Below are 16,380 nucleotides of genomic sequence, written 5' to 3'. Positions count from 1 at the left end.
CTATAATAAGAGTTCCAGAGAAAGAGAATTGAAAGTAATGGCAGGAATTGCTGAGGTTTTCTCTTTTTTCCCCAGAATTGAACAAAAAAAAAGCCTTAGGAATAAAAGAAATTTACATGCCGGCAAATCACTATTTAAGGATGTTGGGGGAGGGGAAATTTCGGCAGGAGTAAGAAAGAAGTCCCTCCTCCAGCCTGTGGGGGCCGAGAAGGTTTTGATCTGAGCCCTTCAATTCCAGTCAGCTGAGGGAGGGAAGAGCCCTTGATGCTGCGTGATGTCAGGGGTGATTCCCCAGTGCCCACCTTCCTGTTCGCACTCCTGATTACCCACCCATAAGAGTCCTCATGCCTTTTCTTCGAAAGAATCCACAGTGCCCACCTGCTCAACCCTTTCAGACCCACAGTGAGGCCCAGGGCCTGGAGGGTGCACCGGTCTCCGAGACTCTGCAGGAGACCTGTCTCTGCTCCCACCCTCCGATGCCTGGCAATGTGAAGGAGGCTCCTGAGGCTGGTATGCCCGGTGCTCCCTAGGGTCCCCAGAGTTTCTGCTCATCTTCCATTGCCATCACAGCCACATCATGAGCAGATTAGATGAGCGCTCCAGCAGCCAGGAGGAGGAAGATAGCACCTCACATGCTGGGCCCATAGATGCTCCAGATAAGAATGTGTTGGTGAATTTCATGTTGCTCAATTATCATATAAAAAAGAGACAATAACTAAGGAGAATATGTTGAAGGTTGTCATTTAAAAAGTACAAAAACCAGCCCTGGCCTGGTAGCTCAGTTGGTTAGAGCGTCATCCCACTACACCAAGGTTGTGGATTTGATCTCTGGGCAGGGCAAATGCAGGAAGCAACCAATGAATGCATAAATAAGTGGAACAACAAATCAATGTCTCCCTCTTTCCCTCTCTCTCCCCTGCCCCCACTCTTCCTCTCTCTCTAAAGTTGATTTTTTTTCCACATAAACTTCTTCATTGAGATCTTTTGAGAGCCTCTGAGCTCATGGAGATGATATTTGGCCTTGATGTGAAGGAAGTGGCTCCCACCAACCACTACTGTGGCCTCCCCCTCAAAATGGACCTCACCTATGGGGGGATGCTGCATGGTGAAAAGCATGTGCAGTAGACTGGCATCCTGATACTTATCCTGGGTGTGATCTTCACAAAGGAAAACCGTGCCACCGAAGAGGAAGTCTGGGAAGTTCTGAATGGATGGGGATACAAAGTGGGAGGAAGCACTTCATCTTTGGAAAGCCCAGGGAACTCACCACCAAAGATTTCATGAAAGAAAAATACCTGGAGTACCAGCAGTGCCAATAGGGGGCTTGCACAATATGAATTCCCGTGGGGCCTGAGAGTTCATGCTGAAACCACCAAGATGCAAGACCTGGAGTTTCTGACCAAGGTTCACGGGACGGATTCAAGCTCTTTCCCATCTCAGTATGAGGAGGCTTTGCAAGATAAACAAGAGGGAGCCAGAGCAGAACTTGAGCCAGGGCTGTCTCTACTTCCACGGCCACTGCCAGTTCTAAGGCCAAGCCCAGCAGCTCCCCCCACACCCAGGGAAGCCAGAAACAGTCTCCTCATGCATTGTGTGATGAGGCAGTTAGCGCCTACAGAATTTAGGTCTGAGACGGAACTGAAAGGAGCACAGTGTCTATGCCTATGTGTTTTTATTTTATACGTGTAACTTGAAAATTTATTCTTTTATTTTTTGACATCTGTGTTACTGAAATAGTATTTTTATGTAGATTTAATTAGCTTAAAAATATCCAGGTTTATAATGATATTGCTCACACATTTAATGAGGTTTAGTAGTAAGAGCTTTGTTGTTTCTTTAAAAATTGTGAAACGATCTCACGTTGTTATCTGGGATAAGATAGAGCATTGCTATAGACATCTACTGAAATTGTGAGAGAAATCAGTTTTAAGATAGCCAGGTTCAAGAAACAAATCAAATAAAAGATTGCCAATTTATTGCCCTCATACCTTTGTGTGTAGAGTGTTTTTAAAGATTTTATTTATTCATCCTTAGAGAGAGGGGAAAGGAAGGAGAAAGATAGGGAGAGAAACATCAATGTGTGGTTGTTCCTCACGCAGCCCCCACTGGGGACCCGGCGGCAACCCAGGCATGTGCCCTGACTGGGAACCCAACCAGCAACCCCTTGGTCCGCAGCCCATGCTCAATACACTGAGCCACACTGGCCAGGGCCTTTTTGTGCTTGTTTTAATAAAATAAAATAATAATTTAATAAAATAATATATGGTTGAATTTGCTTAATTTGTTTGTGAATGTATGAGAAATATATCTCAATAAATAAGAAATTCTTACCATTCACAGGCTCTTATTAAATGAACTATTGGATTTTGATTCCAACACTCTTTAACATCTCTGAAATCATGATACATAGTACAACCAACTGACAACTTTTATTTTTTGTTTTGTTTTCCTTTTGATAAGAAGTCAAATTTTTATTTGCTCAGGTTTCTGTGTTCTGATTTTAGTGTATCTTCAGACTTTCCACCAGCTGTGTAAACCTCCTCTCTAGCATATTTAGTCCCATTAGGCACCCAATCTCTTCCATCCACTAGAATATCTCCCGGGAGCCGCCTGCCCTGCTCCGGTATGAACTGGTTGTCCTCTAAGCCGGCAGCATCATCGTCATCCTGGATTCTCCATTCACCCTCGTTTGGGGACTTCCTCCCTCTTGTGAAGAGGACCTGGTCTCCTGGTTCCTATTCTTCCTCCCTCTTGGTTTAGTCCTGGTTTTAGTGGAGCAGATTCTCCCGTTCTGTCCCAAAAGTGCATTGGAGGTAACATTTTTTGAGACTTTGCATATCTGAAAATAGTTTTCTACCCTCACTTGATAGCTTGGTAGTGTTAGGATTCTGAGTTGGAAATTATTTTTTCCTCAGTATTTTGAAGACATATTTCTATTGCCTCTTAGTGAGACGATAGAAATGAGAACATTGAGAATTCAGATGCATTCTCTGATATTTGAGCCTTTGTAGAAACTGTTCTTTCTCTCCGAAAGGTTTCAGGAACATCTCCACACTCTTCTGGAATTTCTCTGTGGAGTACCAATTTTCATTCACTCAGCTAGACATTACTAGACTCTTTCATCCTTTATGACGGGACCTTCCTTCCAGCTCCAAGTCTTATCGAGGCCAAAGCTTCACCTCCTGTTGCCATATCAACATTAAAATCCCATCCTCCGTGCCTAGGACCTATGCTGTTTCAGCATGAGATCCTGCTCACCATACTAGCTTTGGGCTCCTTTTCAGTTTGTGGCCCCTGGTAATTCCCCTTTCTCATTTTCAAGTTGCCCCAGTGATGCCACAGCTTTACATTTCATATACAGGCCGACCACTTGCAAATGACATGTCCACACGGGACTCCTCCAAACCAGCACAGGCAGCTGCCCCTGATATCTCCACGTGTAAGTCCAGGAGACAACGCACACTTAACATTTCAAATCAGAACTCCTGACAATCCCCCTAAACCTGCCCCTTCCTCAGTCTTCGGCTTCACAGTGAACATCATTCTTCCAAGGACTCCAAGTGAAAACCTCAGAACCACCTTTGGCTCTTCCCTGTCTCACACATGCAATGCCATCAGCAAGTCCTCCCTGGGCATGTTTACCTGCCAAACACGTCCAGAAACTGGTGAGTTCTCACAATCTCCATTGTTAACACCTTGGTCCAAACCACCATCACATCTTGCCTCGATTATTGAAATAGCCTTCAATTCACTAGTGCTGGACAGTCACTCTGGTGTCTCCAGTGAGCTGTAGCTTCTGTATTCATGCCACTGAGCGCACTTTTCCTTGAATCTGGGCTGGCCTTGTACCCTGCTGTAAATAAGAGAATGTGGCAGAATGATGCTTGCTAGTGACAAGCCTAAGCCTTAGAAAGTCCTGGCAGCTTCCACTTGTGCACATTTGGAAGCCCCAAGCTGCCGTGTAAGAAGTCTGGCTTCACTGTTGGAGAGGCCACACGAAGAGGGAGAGGCTAGAGACCACCTGGAGGTGGACTGAGGGACTCAGCCAACAGCAAGACCCAAGCTGTGAGAATATGACCCCAGCATTGCCAGTACAGCCAGCCCCCAACTGTTTGTGAACACACAGTGGACATTCCAGGCCAAGCAGAAATTGCTGGCCCTACTGTACTTAGTCTGAATTCCTCCCGGTCCACAGAACAATGAGCAATAGTAAAAGCTTGTTGTTTGCCCTGCCCAGAGTGGCTCAGTTGGTTGAAGCGTCATCCCATAACTGAAGGATTGCTGCTGATTCCCAGTCAGGGCATTAGCCTGGGTTGCGGGTTTGATCCTGCTTGAGTGCAGGTGCACACGATTCCCCATCCAGACACATATGATCCCCAGTCCGATTGGGAGGCAACCATTCAAAGCTTCTCTCGAATCAGTGTTTCTCTCTCTCCCTCTCTCTCTAAAAGCAATGAAAAAAGTTTGTTGTTTAAACCTCTAAGCTATAGGGTAGTTTATTTTGCCACAATATATAGCCCAAACTCCAGTGTCACTGCTTCCTCCTTCACACACCCTCCCCCTCAGCCTCTTCACCATTCAGCAGCCGGGGAGATTCTTTTAAAATAGGGGCAGTCATATTGCTCCTCTGTTCCGAATGCTTCAGTGCTTCTCCTCTCACTCAGAGTAAAACCAAGATCTATTTTTTTACAATATTACTTGAATTTATTGGGGTGACACTCGTTAATAAAATTATATAGGTTCCTGGGGTATAATTCTATAATACCATCTGTATGAAACCAAAATCTTTACCACAGCCTCAGATCCCAGCGGGGGCTAACAAAGGCCAGTGGGCAAATCCTCGTACTGTCAAAAAGAAAAGTTTTACACTTAAGGGTTGTTTAGAAATAAAAAATAAGAGGAAGAATACTCAGTGGAGACCATATACATAGCCTGCAAAGCTTAAATGTATGACCCATGGACATAAACTAAGGGGGGGAATGCTGGTGGGAGGGGCAGTGCTGGGTAGAGGGGAATAAAGGGGAGAAAGAAATGGGACAACTGTAATAGCATAATCAATAAAATATACTTAAAAAAAAGAAATGCATAGAGGCCTCCACAAAGTGCCAAGAACAGAATACATCCATGAAGAAAGCAGACAAAGGTTCCTGTCCACATGGAATTTACATTTTAGTGACAGAATATAGAAAATAAGTCAAGACAACAAAAATAAAAAATACATACTACATAGTAATACAAGAAAGCAAAAAAAAAACAAAACCCCAAATCCAAAAACCTGTGAGAGTTAGTGTTTGTGGGGGAGACAGTAATTTTAAATAAAGTGGTTGGAAAAGGCCCACTGAGAAGGGACATTTGAGTAAAGACCTGAGGGAAGAGGAGAGGGACATTCCAGGCAGTGAAACAGCAGGGGCGAAGACCTGAGGGCAAGCACATACCTGGCTGGTTGGAATAACCTCAAGAAACTGCAAGAAATCACAAGAAAGGCAGTCTTCCTGGAGCTAGGTAAGCAAAGGAGTTGTGCAAGGGTAGGCTATGAGCCCAGGGTCATCAAGGAGTCAGATTATGTAGGGCAGAGGTTAACCACTTTCTCTGAAAAGTGCCAGATTGTCTTCTCCATTTCCTATACTGTTCTTAACCTCCCCCTGCCTATTCTGTACCTACTATTTATGCTTCTTATTCCCTGTACCTTTTCTCCCATTCTCTCCCTCCCCCTCCCCACTGATAACCCTCCATGTGATCATCATTTCTATGCCTCTGTTCCTGTTCTAGTTGTTTAGTTTGTTTTTGTTTTTAGGTTTGGTTGTTGATGGTTGTGAGTTTGTTGTCATTTTACTGTTCGTATTTTTGATCATCTTCTTTTTCTTAGATAAGGACCTTTAACATTTCATATAACAAGGGCTTGGTGATGATGAACTCCTTTAACTTGACCTTATCTGGGAAGCACTTTATCTGCCCTTCCATTCTAAATGATAGGTTGCTGGATGGAGTAATCTTGGGTGTAAGGCTTTTCCTTTCATGACTTTGAATATTTCTTTCCAGCCCCTTCTTGCCTACAAGATTTTTTTTGAGAAATCAGCTGATAGTATTATGGGCACTCCTCTGTAGGTAATTGTCTCCTTTACTCTTGCTGCTTTTAAGATTTTCTCCTTACCTTTAATCTTGGGTAATGTAATTGTGATGTGCCTTAGTGTGTGCCTCCTTGGGTCCAACTTCTTTGGGACTCTCTGAGCTTCCTGGACTTCCCGGAAGTCTGTTTCCTTTGCCAAATTGGGGAAGTTCTCCTTCATTATTTGTTCAAATAAGTTTTTAATTGCTTGCTCTTCCACTTCTCCTTCTGGTGCCCTTATGATTTGGATACTGAAACATGTAAAGTTGTCCCAGAGGTTCCTAAGCCCCTTCTCACTTTTCTTGTTTCTTGAATTCTTTTTTTTAATGTATTTTATTGATTATGCTATTACAGTTGTCCCATTTCCCCCTTCTCTCCCCTCCACCCTGTACCCCCTCTCCCACCCACGTTCCCCGCCTTTAGTTCACGTCCATGTGTCATTCTTATGATTTCTTTAGCTTCTACATTTCCCGTACTATTCTTGTCCTCCCCCTATCTATTTTCAACCTACAATCTATGCTACTTATTCTCTGTACCTTTTCCCCCTCTCTCCTCCTCCCACTCCCCTGTTGCTAGCCCTCCATGTGCCCTCCATTTCTGTGGTTCTATTCCTGTTCTAGTTGTTTACTTAGTTTCTTTTGGTTTTGCTTTAGGTGTGGTTGTTAATAATTGTGAGTTTGCTGTCCTTTTACTATACATGTCTTTTCTTTATCTTCTTTTCTTAGATAAGTCCCTTTAGCATTTCATAAAATAAAGGCTTGGTGATGATGAACTCCTTTAATTTGACCTTATCTGAAAAGCACTTTATCTTCCCTTCCATTCTAAATGAGAGCTTTGCTGGATAGAGCAATCTGGGATGTAGGTCCTTGTCTTTCATGACTTGGAATATTTCTTTCCAGCCCCTTCTTGCCTGTAAGGTCTCTTTTGAGAAATCAGCTGACAGTCTGATGGGAACTCCTTTGTAGGTGACTGTCCCCTTATCCCTTGCTGCTTCTAGGATTCTCTCCTTTGTTTTTACCTTGGCTAATGTAATTATGGTGTGCCTTGGTGTGTTTCTTCTTGGGTCCAACTTCTCTGGGGCTCTCTGAGCTTCTTGGATTTCTTGGAAGACTGTTCCCTTTGCCAGATTGGGGAAGTTCTCCTTTATTATTTGTTCAAATAACTTTTCCACTTGTTGCTCCTCCCCTTCTGGTACCCCCTATAATTCGAATGTTGGAACGTTTAAAGGTGTCCTGGATGCTCCCAAGGCTCTCCTCGATTTTTTAAATTCTTATTTCATCATGCTTTCCTGCTTGATTGATTCTATCTTCCTTCTGGTCCACTGTATTGTTTTGAGACTCAGATTCCTTCCTGTCTCTATTGGCTCTCCTCCGAGTATCTTCCTGCATCTTTTTTATGATAACCTGCATCCTTTCATCTAAATTGCGCCCAAAATCAACCAATTCCATGAGCTTTCTGATCACCAGTGTTTTGAACTGTACATCTGATAGATTGGCTATTTCTTGGTCGCTCAAAAGGATGAGTCCTGGGGGACTGATCTGTTCTGTTGGAAACATATCTTATGTCTTTCCCTGTCTCTGGTCGCTCTTGTTACGGTGGGGGGGGGAGCCTTAGGTGTTCACCAGGGCTGGGCACCCTGGTCACTAGATTATGACGTTATATGTGTGGGCGGGGGCGGAAGTGGGCAGGGACAATGGCGGTAGTTCCGTTCTCCTGGGCTCAGGCCCTTCCTTGGGATCCTGGGCTGCGAGCTCTGCCCTGGTCCACAATCGCTGCCCCACAGCATCTGCCAGCCACAGCTTGCGTACTCAGGGATCACCGCTGCATTCTTGTGCCCCGGATGGCTGTTGCGCCGATTTCACGCCAAATTTTCCCCGACCTCCGCGCGCCGCCAACCCGCACCAGCCCTGCGCCTGCCAGGTTCGTAGTCTCCTACCGGTCTGGATGTACAGGTCTACTTCAACTTCTTGGCTGTCCGACTTCCATTCAGATAAATCCTGTCAGTTCTGAGTGATATTCTATCTGTAAATTATTGTTGTTCTAATCTTGGTTGTGCGAGGAGGCACGGTGCATCCACCTATTCCTCCATCTTGCCGGAAGTCCATTTCTTTAATTCTTGTTTCTTCATTCTGTTCTGGTTGAATGTTTATTTCTTCCTTCTGCTCCAAATTGTTGATTTGAATCCTGGTTTTCTTCCCTTCACTGTTGGTTCCCTATATATTTTTCTTTATTTCACTTTGCATAGCCTTCATTTTTTCCTCTATTTTGCAAACATACTCAACCATTTCTGTGAGCATCCTGATTACCAGTGTTGTGAACTCTACATCTGACAGGTTGTTCCACAGTTCAGTTGTACTTTTGATGTCACTTAGTTGTTTTTCTGGAGTTTTGATCTGTTCTTTCATTTGGGCCATATATCTTAGTCTTGGTGCACCTGTTACGTTGTAAGGGGCAGAGCCCTAGGCATTTGCCGGGGCGGAGCAACCCACTTTGCTGTGTTGTGGCACTATATGTGGGAGAGGGGTCAGAGAGGGAACAATGCTGCTTGCTTATCTCTTAGCCAGCTTTCAGTCACTTTTCCTGCTACCCACAAGCAAACTGGGCCCTTCTGGTGCTGATTCTGGAATGGGTAGGTTTGGGTATGTTATAGAACCCTGTGGGTCTCTCTAACAAACTCTCCTAAGAGGCTGGAAGTTTCTCCTGCTGCCATAATCCCCATAGCCAGAGGTTTTGAGGCTTCCTTTTCAGACACTGGAACCCTGGACTGCACAGTCTGTCTTGCTCCCCAGTTGTTCCTCCCAGTTTATCTGCACGCACCTATGGGACTGTCAGCTGCCACCTCTCCTGGCTGGTCCTCTAGCTGCTGCCTTGCCATGTCCTCTCCACCCCTCCTACCGATCTGGATGAATGTTTCTTCTTTGACTCCTTGGTTGTCAGACTTCCATACAGTTTGATTTTCTGGCAGTTATGGTTGTTTTTTGTTCTTAAATTTGTTGCTGTCCTTCTTTTGGTTGTACAAGGAGGCAAAGTGTATCTACCTACGCCTCCATCTTGGCCAGACTCTCTATGTATTTCTTGAATGTCCTTATGAGTCATACAAACCACCACATCCCTGTTTTCTGTGCAGCACCTGTCACTGTTCAATACTGTATGTAGGAATTTGTCCATGAACTCATGAGAGCCAGGATCACAGAACAATACTCAACAAATATAAAGTATCTGATGTAATATTTATTCAATAAATAAATACATCTCCCACATATATCTTAAAAGAGTGAGTGGGAAATAAGAAGGTAGAAACATGGTAAGTCGACAACTTTTTTGATAGTTTTTACTGTGAACGAGAGCAGAGAAATGGGACGGTGGCTGGGTGAGAATGTAAGGTCAAGGGAGGATTAAAAATGGGGATACAAGGAATAGTCCAGGTTGCCACAATCAACCGCACAGGGGAAAGGAGGGGATTAGGGAAACTGAGTTCTTGGAGACAGGAGAGCAATGGGATGCAGAGCAGAGGAGGGGAGGCTGGCTGCTGACATGAAGAGACCCATCCCTCCATTGAACAGCAGGAGAGAGTGACCTCAGCAGAGTTAGAACCTTGGCGGTGGGAAGATGAGGGAGTTCCCTTCCCCTGGCTTCTGGTTCCTCACTGATGTGTGGGAGGTGAGGTTATCTGCTGAGGAGAGAATCGATATCGGAGGCGTGAGAAGAGAGGACAGACAGAACGTAGAGGAAGACAGAGAACGTACTAGGGAAGTGCGAAAGGACAGCCAGGCTGTTACTGATGGCCAATTCAGGGTCTGTAATCACAAATTTAAATGGAAGCTGGCAGCCCGGTCAGTAATTTTTCTTGAGGAGTATCTACCTGCTTGGTTGTAAGTGCAGAAGAGACAGGGTAGGGTTCAATCATGGTAACTGGAGCCAAGCAATGGTTGTCAGTGTGTGATCTCCAGACCAACAGCATCAGAATCATTGAAAACTGGTAAGAAATGTAAATTCTCAGGCCTCACCACAGCCCTCCTGAATCAGAAATGCTGCAAGCAGGGTCCAGCAAACTGTGGTTTAACAAGCCCTCCAGGTGAGTCTGGTGCTGTGCCCAGTCCAGTCTGACCAGTGCTGCAGGAGAAGAAAATAACAAGAGAGCTGAGGATACTTACAAGGGAGTGATTAGAATGCCAGGCTACAAAGTCTTAATTAGAAATGAAAGGCAGTAAAAACATGGGGGGGCTAGCCAAAGGTCATAAAATGGTGGGGTCAATACCTTAGAATATAATAAGGTCAAATAATTGTAGTGTGATGTGTTTATTTTCAGCTTTGCCACAGCAAATTACTACAAACTAAGTGGTTGAAAAAAAAAAAACACCCACCAATTATCTCTTCATTCTGTAGGTCAGAAGTGCAGCCGACAGTCTGGCTTAGTGGGGTCCTCTGTTCAGTCTCGTAGAGGCTGAACCAGCGTGTTGAGGGGGCTGGATTCCTTTCTGGAGACTGTAGAGATAAATCTTTTCCCAAGCTGACTCAGGTTGCTGGGAGAATTCAGCCCCTTGTAATTATAGGGCTCAGATCCTTATTTCCTTGATGGCTGTCAGCTTCTTAAAACTGCCTACATTCCCTGTCATGCTGCTCCCTCCATCTTCTAACCTGCAAGTTGGTGATCAGAACTGAGATGGTGGTATTTAAACTGGGGTTTCCAGAGGTATGCAGACATGGACAGTTTAAGGAGATCAATTTAAGGGGGTCCTTGACTTCCATATGTACTTTTGCCTAAAACTGATCTAAGGATATACTGTCAGGGTATACCATTATGCTTGTTGTCCTTTCCCTCCACCCCTTTCACAATCCCTCTTCTCTTTACAAAAGAAAGGTCTATCTCTTGCCCTGGCTAGTGTGGCTCAGCTGGTTGGAGTGTCATCCCATGACCAAAAGTTTGCAGGTTCTATTCCTTATCAGGACACATGCCTGGGTTGCAGGTTTGATCTCCTGTCCAGGTGCGTAAGATCCTGGGTCCAGGCACATAGTAGAGGCAACTGATCAATGTTTCTCTCACATCAATGATTCTCTCTGAGTAAAAGCAATGAAAAAATGTCCAGGAGTGAGAAAGAAAAAAACAGAAAGCAAGAAAGCGAGAGAGAAAGAACCAAAGAAAGAGATAAATAAAGAAAGAGGGAAAGAAAGAAAAAGAGAAAGAGAGAGAGAGAGAAGGAAGGAAGGAAGGAAGGAAGGAAGGAAGGAAGGAAGGAAGGAAGGAAGGAAGGAAGGAAGGGTCTCTCACACATCCTGAATCCTATATAGTAAATTGACCCAAGGTATAAAAAATTCATCTCTTTAAACAGGACACCTATAGTGGGCTTCATGTCTCTCCCTGTCTTATACATATTTCTGTTAATTTTGAAGCCTCATATTGGAAACAGGGTAACATGGCACATGTTGAGACATTCCCATTCACATATAGTATATGGAAGAATGGGACCAAGGAATGATGGCAAACTTTATTGCTTCTTCCATCTCCTGGATGCTGTGAGAGAATGCGTTGCTTCAGGGACAGAATCCTCTAACAGCAAAGCAAAGGGAAGTTCAGAAGGAAATACTGAGAGTGGCAGCTCCTTATATCATCCAGGTGCAAACTCAGGGCAAGTCTCTCTGCCTTACCCAGCCATTCAATTTAGAACTACAATTTAGATGAGATACGTTTGCCACAGGGAAACACAATATATTTACCAAAATTGAAAAACGAAGGCTGACTGGCTGATTAATTTGATAATACACTGGTTTTGCCAATTTTTCATAATGGCAGTGATTTCTCTTAAACTGAATGAGTTAAATTTGCAGGTCCAAGGTTTTGGCAAATTATGCCTAAGGCCTATAGTAAGATAAAAGCATTTCATTTTAAAAATTATATTGGCAAGGCATACTAAAATTAATATTTTTATGTTCCCAATTCTTTCTGAGTATATTGGGTTAAATAAGCTGCTTCTATATGAAAAAATAAAAGATATGAGTAACATTAATTTCTTTTTTTAATTTTTATTTTAATTGTTGTTCAAGTACAGTTTTCTGTCTTTTACTCCCATCCCAGCCCACCCCCCAGCCCTCCCCACCTCCTTCCCATTCCACTCCTCCCTAGTTTTTGTCCTTGTGTCTTTTATACCTGTTCCTGTAAACCCTTCCCCTTTTCCCCAATTTCTTAAGTCTTGGTAAAGACTTTCTCATTATGCTTCCTGGAAATTGAAAAGTAAATGAGTTTAATTGGACAACAAATCCTTTTAAAATCAGATGGTTTCCAGTTCTTTTGTTTGCAACACAACTGAAACTTAGTTGTCAACTGATAGATTATTAAAACTAATTTTTGATAATAGAGTGCTATGTGATTTTTGGCATATCACTCAGAAGGGACTCGAGTAATTGAGAAAGTCTGCAATAACAAAACTCTCTTCATTCCCATTTACTTATTTATGTGAGCAAAGTAATATTTAACCACCAATACATGGAGTAATAAAAACAAAGGCTATTAATGGTTTTGATGGTTGTTGGTGCCAGCTCAACACCTGTAGGAATCCCCAGTTTGGCGTGCTGTGAAGAAGGAAACTTGATTCAGTGCAAAACAGCTCAATTGTGATACAGCATGGCTGTGGAACAGCTTGATAGTGTTACAGCTCAATTAAAAAGCAGCACAGCTATGAAGAGACCCTGGGTCACTCTTCGCCTAGGCAGCTCCGCTCTGCTTTGCTCTGCTCCACGAGATGTTTCAGCTGCAACCTGGGAAACAAAACCCAGTCTTCAGTGGAAAGGGAAAGTACACTCTCCAAGCCAGAGTAGCCAGTTTACACAGACAGAAGTCCCCACCTCTGGCCGCTGACTGGTCTATTCTCATGCAAATGACGACTCCAAATCCTCACAGTTTATTGGTCAGAAGGGAGCCCCTCTGATTGGTTGGTGAAGATGCTGATGGGGGTGGAGATGTAGCTGCACAGCTCCAATTGGATGGGGAATGTCTCAATCTTATTGGTCAAAATAGGATTACAGGAACTCCTCTATAAGGACTAGTTTAGATAGAAGACAGTGCAGGCCAGCAGTTCAGTGCAAAGGCAGGTGGTTCAGTACAGGCTTCTCCCTCAAGTGCAGTTTGTATGAGAGGCCTCTGTGTAGCAATGGCTGCTGAGCTGTTTCTTTAAATTTGAGCCCAATTAAGCCATGAGAAGCCCTTCCCAGTAGGCATCTTCTTTCTCAAGGTCCACAAGGCCCATCCACCTCATTAAGAGAGAAATTTTCACTGAAATTTTATTTTCATGTTTATAATTATTTATCACTATTTATAACATATTTATATTGTTCTAACCATTGTGCACTACTAATAATTATAATACTAATTCAGTCCAGAAGAAATTTAACATCTATAATCTATTGATCAAAGAAAATATGTATTTCAATTCACATATATTTTGTTATTGCAGAAAATAATAAGATAATAAAAAAACTTTCAAGAATAAAAATATGTTGCCTCAGGGTAAAATTCTGTGTGGGTGGGAAAGTGCATGCATTTCACAAGTTCAAGGAGAAAATGACACAAGATAAAATTCCAATGTTAAGGGAGACCTTGTTTGTCTCTTCTTTTGCAAAGAATAATGGTGGGCATCAAGCTGCCATCATATTTAGATTCTATTAGATACTTTTTTAAAAGTATTACAACAGTTTTAAGTGTCAATATATATGACAAGCCAGAAATTATATGCTTTCACTTTATTTAAAATTATAATACAAATTCTAAAATTGATTTGGGGGATAGAAAAGCTAAAAAGTGTGCACACTGCTGGCTGAATATAATAGCAGGAAATACGGGCCTAGTAAGTGCATCAGTACTCTTTGTGAGTTTAATTAGCATCAAATATAAAACTAGAGTCAGGGAAACAAACAAGAGATTGTTGCCATAGTTCATTCACTTTTTTTTTCCTTTTTGTTGTTTTTTTCTTTGTTTCTTCTTCTTTCATTCACTTTTTTAAAAATTTATTTTAAATTTATTTATTTTTAGAAAATGGGGAAGATAGGGAGGAAAAGAGGGAGAGGAACATCAATGTGTAGTTGCCTCTGGTGTGCCCCCTACTAGGGACCTGGCCCACAACCCAGGCATGTGCCCTGACTGGGAACTGAACCAGTGACCCTTTAGTTCACAGGCCAGCACTCAGTTCACTGAGCCACACCAGCCAGGGCTCATTCACTTTTAATATTTATTGATGGACTGGCCACTCTGTGCTGGAAAGTGTATGTACTACATATGATCCGGGGATCAAATAATAACCATAGCCTTGCCCCTGTGGAGTTTACAGGCCTGGAGAAAGGCAATGAGGCCAAAACCGAGGCAGAATCATCCATGGTGGAAGTGAGGGGACAGATGTCAGCAATAGTGATATTTGCTGGCTTATCTGCATATCTGTGTTTTTATTCTGTACAGTCTTTTTTTAAAAATCAGACTGATTTACCCTGACCTGTGTGGCTCAGTGGGCTGGGCATCCTTCCACAGAGCAAGAAGTCGCCAGTTGAATTCCTAGGAGTCCTTGTTGGGGCACATGCCTGGGTTGTGGCTTCCATTCCTGGTCTGGGGCATGGGCAAGAGGCAGCTGACAGATGTTTCTCTCTCACATCAGTGTTTCTCTCCTTTTTTTCCCCCCCTTCCTCTCTCTCTAAAAATAAATATATAACATCTTTTTTAAAAAAGAGACTAACTTGCTGAAAGTCCAAGTCCAAGTACTCAGCGCTCAATTGCAGGACCTCCCTGAAACCAGGTGATTTTATTACCCAGACCCCATCCACCAAAAATTCTTTTTAGGTTTTTTTTTAATTAAAGGTTTATTATATTCTCATTTGAGAGAGGAAAGGAGAGAGAGAAACACCAATCCATGCTGCAAAAGAGAATCAAGGCCTGATTGAGAATCAAGCTGGTGACCTTTTGGTTATGGGACAACCCTCTAACGACCTGAGCCACACCAGCCAGGGCCACCACCAATTTTTAAAATAAAAAAGTAACTCTTGCTCATTTTACGAATTCAAATAACACCGAAGTGTAAGATGTGAAAGGTTAGTCCCTTTATGCCATCTAATCTATTTTCCATAAAACAACCAGTTACAAAATGGGATGAATTGTACAGACCCCAAGTGGGAGAGGACATGGAATGAGTCGTGCACACGTGCGCAGTAGAGCAGTAGGGCAGTAGAGGATGTTGCTGCTGCGCCCTGCATGCCCACAGCTGCCTCTGGCCCTGGGGCCCAGTGACCTTTGTGCACAGCCCTTGCAGGCAGAATACCCTCTCCACAGGGTTCTGCTTGCCCTAGTTCCCATCTATTTCAGTCCTTTGGGGGGCTTGCACTTTTGAAAACCTTGCTGGTTAACCCAAATGAATCTCTCATTTCTCTAATTGATAGGTCTTTTCAGCATCCCCTCCTCTGGCTAGCATGTCCCGCCTCAGGACTTGACTGGCCTCAGACAGTTCACAAGGGAGGAAGGAAGGAAGGAAGGGATGTCACAGAGACTCAGCTTACACAGCAGCCCTACATGGGAAGCTTTGGAGTCCATAGGTGCACCCTTCAAAGGAACATCAGCCAATTCACTTCATTCTTCTTTTACTTTTCTGCCTCCCAGATGTTTGGCAGTAGTTGGCCCCATGAGACTGACACAAATGTCCCACTCAAAGAGTACACCGCATTTTCATCCACTTGAACACTTGACATTTTAATTCAGGAAAGCGAGGACTGGACACAACACTGACCTTCCACATTGTAGGTGCACAGAAAGCATGAAGGACTGACTTACTGAAGGAACGAACAAATGAATGAATGAATGAACAAATAACTACATGGTTTCTTTAACTTCCAGTTTTGTAAGATTGTCATTTTTTTAAAGATTTTATTTATTTTATTTTTTAGAGAGGGAAGTGGGGGAGAGAGAGAGAGAGAGAGAGAGGGAGGGAGGGAGAGAGAGAGAGAGAAACATCAATGTGCAGTTGCTGGGGACCATGGCCTGCAACCCAGGCATGTGCCCTGACTGGGAATCGAACCTGCGACACTTTGGTTCGCAGCCCACGCTCAATCCACTGAGCTATGCCAGCCAAGGCAGATTGTCATTTTTTTAATATGTTTCCATTCCCTTCGATGGTTCCTGTCCTCATAATTTTTTATCTATACCCTTCCCCCAGCCCAGAAAGAATCTCTGCATTATACCTGCTCTTGGCAGCTTCCATCACTCCCACATCACAGGCTGCCTGGGAGACCATCAGACTCATCTCTCT

General features: G+C 43.5%; 1 pseudogene; it reads left to right on the top strand.

Annotated features, from left to right (window-relative positions):
- Positions 1-344: 344 nt before the first annotated feature.
- Positions 345-2,645, top strand: LOC123809898 (annotated as a pseudogene).
- Positions 2,646-16,380: the final 13,735 nt, after the last annotated feature.

The sequence above is a fragment of the Phyllostomus hastatus genome, unplaced genomic scaffold, assembly GCF_019186645.2.
Source record: "Phyllostomus hastatus isolate PE091 unplaced genomic scaffold, TTU_PhHast_1.1 phas_scaffold_585, whole genome shotgun sequence".
Lineage (NCBI taxonomy): Eukaryota > Metazoa > Chordata > Mammalia > Chiroptera > Phyllostomidae > Phyllostomus > Phyllostomus hastatus.
The sequence above is the reverse complement of the archived record's forward strand: the minus strand, read 5'-3'. Positions and strand labels throughout refer to the sequence as shown.